Raw genomic sequence first — 6,521 nt, 5'->3', positions numbered from 1 at the left:
GTCAGTAAAATGAGGACCCACATTGTTGGGGACAACTCTCTCTCCCTCCCTCTCTCTCTCCCTCTCTCTCTCCCTCCCTCCCTCTCTCTCTCTCCTTCCCTCCCTCCCTCCCTCCGTCCCACCCTAACTCTAACCCTAACCTTGATTGGGATAATCTTCCATGTGTTTCCTCCTTTGTTTTTAATCATCAGAATGCTGGTAACATTGTCCATTGTCTTGCCTTCCACTGAGCCCTAAAAATATCTGTTGCGTGCATTTTGATCACATAATGCTGAATCCCTTGATTTCTAGCACTTAAGCTGGCATTGTTGAAATGCTAAAATATTTCTTTCAGACCTGGAAAGGCAATTGCTCCCTGTCCAGTTACCATAGTGATCATCATACCTCTCATCCCAAAACAAAAATAATGTCTCGCCTATCAGTTCATATCAGAAGTTACAAAAAAAAAAAAAAAAAGCAAGAAAGTGTATTGTTCACATTTCCTTCTTTTTCTCCTGGGTTGTATACTAGTCCGTCATTTTTAATGACTAATCAATCCTGGCTTTTAAAAGGTATTTTTGTTAAAATTTAGAAAAGCAAACAAAATGTATAAACATAACCATCCTGACATCCTGAAATTAAACATGTGAATGCAATGTCTCCTTGCATTGCACCATGATATCATCCTAATGTTTTATTGTTTAATAATACTTTCCTCTAGCCTCCTAATACATCACGTATATACGTCTCAATATTTATAACTGTTGTGTAAGTGACGGTATTGAGAAATAATGCCTGAGGACAATTATGTGGCAGATCTGAAGCATGAACTTTTTTTTTTTTGTTCCAAGCTCTTGGCTATGATTTATCTTGTTAGGTCTAGCAGAAAATCATTTTATATACCACAGTGAGCTGTTTTATATAACATTAAATCGTGGGTCCTTCTAATTCAGTCATCTCTGCAATAGTTCTCAAGATATTGAGGCTAAATGCAAGTGTTTGCTTGCAGGGCATAGCCTTGACTGGGTGATATTTGTTCTGCTAGAAATGAGCCAATGGAATAATCTGATCCTCTTCTTTGATGTTTACTCAGCTGTATACCTTTTAATAGGAAGCCTCAGTTGCTAAGTCTTAAGTGTTGAAAAGCAGGTATATGTTTGCCTGAGATGCTTTTTTTTAATTCTTACATTTTGCTGTCTTCAGCTGAAATCCTTCCCATTGGCATTCAGGACGTTAATCCTGTGCTATTAATTACCCTAATTTTCCTGCATCCTCTCGTTGAGGGCAGTTTTGTATATAAAATGGTTGGCTGATTTATTTTCTGCAAGGCCTTCTGAGGCTGGAATTGCTCGAGTTTTATTGACTAACCGTCTCCCACTCCATGTAACTTGATTAAGGTTTAATAATTCAGCTGCCAATCGGCTTGAAGCTTTCCAGCACCACGTTGCAGATTCTGACCACCAGACTGGCAAATTCCACTTCTCCCCAAGCCGTGTGGCTGCTATCTGTATCTTGAGGCAAATTTAGTGTTGGCTAATGATGCTAATATGTGGTGTTTATGTGGCATCTATTCAACTACTATTAAGGCAACTATACAAATGGGGAAGCTAGATTTGTCTGAATATCAGGTGGAGAATCAAGATACCTCTCACAGTGAACCCATGGAGAGTGCCAGCATGCTGGCTGGGGAATTCTAGAAGTTGAAGTCCATGCAATTTAAAGTTGCCAAGGTTGAGAAACATTGCCTTGGAGAACCTTTGCATTGGCCTGACTCATTCAGAAGTGAATGATGTTCTTTTCTTTCAACAACTTCCCTTGCAGAATGTGGAAGTATGCCTTCTAATACAGAAGTGGACAACATGGACCTCCTGAGATTCCTGGATTACAGCTGCCATGATCCCTCACCTTAAGTTTGCTGGGGACAGCAGAGGAATTGGCGTGCAGTCACTTCTGGAGAGCCATACTTTGTCCATCCCTGTTTTAATAGGACACTCAATTGGAATTTTTAAGGTCTAAAAAAATGAAAAGATACATTCTCAAGTTCTGCAGAATTTATCCCCCGCACGTTAGCCTTTGACCTAAACATTATACACAAACCTGTATATTATGGTATCAATTATAAGAGGCTATTGTCTTGGGTGGAATGCTATCAGGAGAGCAAATATGTTTAATCATTAGTCCTTTGGCATTTATTTTTTTGCTCAAAACCACCAGGTTTCTTTAATATATATGTGTGTGTGTGTGTGTGTGTGTATGTATATGTGTATATGTATGTGTGTGTGTGTATATATATATGTGTGTGTGTGTGCGTGTGTATGTATGGGAAAAAACCAGTACCAGAGCATATTGTGTGGCAGCAAAATTCTGCTTATTCCTAGATTCAAGATAATCATAGTTTGAAGCTGCTCTTATAGAAAGGATGTCCTCCCTTCTGACCATTGACCTAGAACAAGTAGTGGTTATGCTGGGGTTTAGCAAATGAATGACACAACACTCCCTTTTTCATGAGGAAATATGTGGGCTGACTTCATTGTGCCATAGCATGTTAATATTATGCAGATTGTCGATATCAAGTATTTTGCTTCTACGTTTATATCAACAAATCATTAAAGTTTAGGGTTGAATGCTTTAAAGAACTTGATCTTCAAGGAACTGCCGTAAAAAAGCTAGGAAAGTATCAGGAGAATATAAAAAAAAAACCTCAGTAGAAAAGTATTGGTGCTTTCTCAGCTTGCTTGCAAACATTTCATTATTTGACTAGGTAACATGAATGTGGTTTGCTCTCTATTTACCTATAGTAGCTTTCTCTGCCAGTGTTCGTGGGATGACAGCATGGAATTTTCCTCGAAGATTCCTTTATTATAATATTGTTTTCTGCTGGACTGGCTGTTCGACTGTCTGTTTGCTTAGGAGTTCCTTGAGTTTCCTGTAAGCTTGGCATTCAGACAAATCATCCATCAATAGACACATAGAGATAAACCACATTTACACACCATTCAAAAAAGAGAATAAGAAAGCTAAGGAAACAAAAAGATCAGAATATAACTTATCCAACAGCCTACACTCAGATAAGCAAGGATTTACACCAGACAAATAAGCAGAAATACTCTAATCAAGGAACCATCAAGGAAAAACCACCCACGAACACTGCCAGGGCAAGCTACTGTATATAAACAAACCACATTCATTACTACTGTTGATGTTACCTAATCAGTTAATGAAATGTCTGCAAGCAAACAAGCTCAGAGAGCACCAAGAATTCCACAATCTCAAAAATATCCCTGTAATGACAGAAACATGACACTCTGAAAAAGTAGCTTGGCATATGTTTTCATGATTCTGATTCAGAAACAGAAATACTTAAGTTTGACATTAAACAGTTCAGAAGGGCCCTGGGTAGATGGAGACAGGCATGCTTTCATGAGAAACACCTCAGGCCTAATTCTTGACATCTCCAGGCTGACAAATTCCTGTCAAAAAGCCAAGAATTGTAGATCTGGAAAATACTGATGTCACAGTCCACACAGCCATAGGTTGAGCAGTGAGAATAAGTGAAGCCCAAATGGACAGGGTGAAAAGTAAAGCACCCATTTTTCTCCTATGTCTTCAAATAACACATTCTCCATCAATTCAATTTTTTTCTTCTCTTATCCATATGTTCCATTTGTCCATATGCAAACATTTAGCCTGCCTTTCACGCAGCCTCACACATATACTTTCCTTCTAGTATTTCCTGAATATCAGGTTCCATTTACAGTGGTCTGACTGCAGAACAATGACAAGATGATCTTTCTATAAAATTTCTATCTCCCAACTGTTGTGATTTCCACTCGAGATCTTTATCAGGATGCTAGCAAGAGATAGGCAGGTATACTGTTTTTAGAAAAGACAGAAAGAGTTATCTTGCAGCGAGATGGGTAGTCAACAAATGTAATAAATACAAATAAAATAATTTATCCTGAACAGTAATTTCAGCTTAGGGTCTGTGTCACATACTGCTGTTTCCCATTTTCCAAAATGAAAAGTTTTATCACTATCTTTAAAAGGTAATGAGTCTTACCATTGGTCAAGGAGAGAAGATGGCTCAAAAAGGGGGAAAAAAAGACCAAGACTGAAACTAGAAGTGATGTAGAGAATCCATGAGGAAAGGCAATCCTCTTTTCTTTGAAAAAAAAATCAATAGCAGCCACTACATATGGCAGTTGGGAGAAGTGTTTTTCTATGTGAAAGTATTCCCACAAGCTGTACAGCTATTGATGTTAGGGAGGGAGAGAATATGACGGAAAGCTTAATTGTTTTCATGTTCTGCTTTGTCAACCCTTTCAAGAAAAAAGATTCCTCAAGAATTATTGGAACTTTATTAATATAGATTATAGTAAGGGAATTTTTAAAATTTCATCAGTGTTTTATTTCCCTCCCTCCTTATACCCAAGAGAGTTAAACCAGTCAGTTTAAGCTGATTTCTAATGTGTTCTTCTTGCCCTGGACTTAAATCATTTTTGTAACTACTGTTGCATAGTTTCTCTGGAGTCATCTTCATGGTTCCTTGCCTGCTTGTGCCCTTCTCAGAACCAGCTGACTATTAGCTAGGAGAAGACACAAATTAAATCTTCGTTGGATCTATCATGTTATATATCTTATCTAGTTTGATCTAAAATTAGAATAAGTTCATACTTGACATTTTCATAATTGGTAGAAATCACTTTTGTGTTAATTGATACCTACACACACACAGTTTATTTTGGAGGGAGACTTTACTTAAGTTCCATATGTGGATGGTCTGTCTATGGTTCAATTTTAAGAAGGAAAGTTCATGTAATCGTATCATAGCTACAAATCTTATAGATCTCTTCTTAGAATCTTGCCATTCAATTAAGTCTCACTTGTAAATATTCTCATAGAAATGGATAAGCCTAATTGTGGAAGCTGAGGAGGGGAAATCAAAGTAGTTTTCCAAGTCGCCATCCAGGTTTTTACCAGAAGATGGCCTCATTGCATTCCTAATTTTATTGTGTTGTCTCAGAAAGTCTAGACTTCCCTCCGAAAAGGCAATAAAGCTGTCACATATCTTTCCTTCATTCAAACCACTTTGGAATTCAGAAACAAGAACAAAACATAATTGACTTTTCCACTTATTTAAAAGGCCTTTTCTTCTTTCCATCTGGCTGGAGGAAGAGATAAGTAAGGTGTTCCCATGAATGTAACAAACAGTTTCAAAAGAGCACCTGGTTGTCAATTGACAATTTTGTTTAAAGGAAAAAAAGAGACTGGCCAAATTCACATCTTCCTAGTAATGCTCCAACCTCAGTTCAGATGCCACAGGAGTTGATCTTGGCTACTACAACTCAGCAATGTGGTAAGATAGTTAAAAGTGAATTACATCCTTGGGGGGGGGGGGAACCCCTTCGATTTAATAAAAGGTGCCAATTTATATATTATCTGTGTAGATGGTGGAAGAAATGTCCTTATGGGTTCATTTCCAAGTGGGGAAGAAGACACTGGATTCATGGAAGTTGCTTGGAAAGAAGGTTTATTGATGGTGGACAGGACCACATCAATGGTGGGTTTGTAATTTTTTTCCTACCAGTTTGCTCGTGTGAAAAAGTATCCAGGTGGGTGGGTGGAGCCTCCCACCACCGCTATTACCGGTTCACCCGATCAGGGCTGAACCGGCAGCAACCCACCTCTGGACCACATGGTTTGAGGTCCTGGGGAAAAAGGGGGTCACATTCCTTGAAGATCTTGAAGAAAAAGGACAGAGATGCTGAGAGTCCCTGGGTTTTATGCCCTGTCTGGGCTCCACCTTAGAGTTTCCTGTTCCTGTCCAAGTCAAGTATCCCATTGGCTGGCAGTGAGAGAAGGTCTTAGCAAACTTTGTAGGCTGTCTGTTTTTGAGTTCCAAGCTTGGTTGAGCTGTTGGTGGGTGATGATGTAATGAAAAAGGGGATTTCTATTATGGCTCTGCCTGAAGTAGCTAGATCTTTGTTATGTAGCATAGACTGCCTCAATGGGCCTTAATGGCCCATTGACAAAGGTGGGTGGTGGTGGTAGGAAGCTGAAGGGAGCTGCTTTGTCTTTAAAACATGTTTCTACTTTTCTCATCCAGGGAATTATAATACTCCACCCCCTTAACATTTCCCAAAATATTCCTCTCTAAGAGAGGGAGGGGTGGCTGCTAACTTCCCACAATGGGAAAGTAATACCGAGATTTAGTTTTCACAAATTGTGATTGTCAAGCTACAGAGATGGGTTTCTAATGTCCAGGGAGCATCTAACATAGACAAAGGTCTTTCCCTTTTTCTGCAGAAAAGAGACATGGATATTGTATCAAAAACCAAGGAGTTTTCTTACAGAGAAGCAAAACAGCCCTGAGGGCAGCTGTGTTTGTTAGTACAAAATAATGATTTTGGGTGAACACATATTCATCACATTCACAAACGTGTTTTTCCCAGTTTACATACACAAACACGGTGGAGAGAATAGGCTACAAACAGTCCAGAGAGATGCAAAAAAATCCACACAGTATGTATGATCTACATATA

The sequence above is a fragment of the Thamnophis sirtalis genome, unplaced genomic scaffold, assembly GCF_051295495.1.
Source record: "Thamnophis sirtalis isolate CommonGarterSnake01/CBP01778 unplaced genomic scaffold, rThaSir2_p1.2 scaffold_1, whole genome shotgun sequence".
In the NCBI taxonomy this organism is placed as follows: Eukaryota; Metazoa; Chordata; class Lepidosauria; order Squamata; family Natricidae; genus Thamnophis; species Thamnophis sirtalis.
This window is presented reverse-complemented; position numbering follows the sequence as displayed.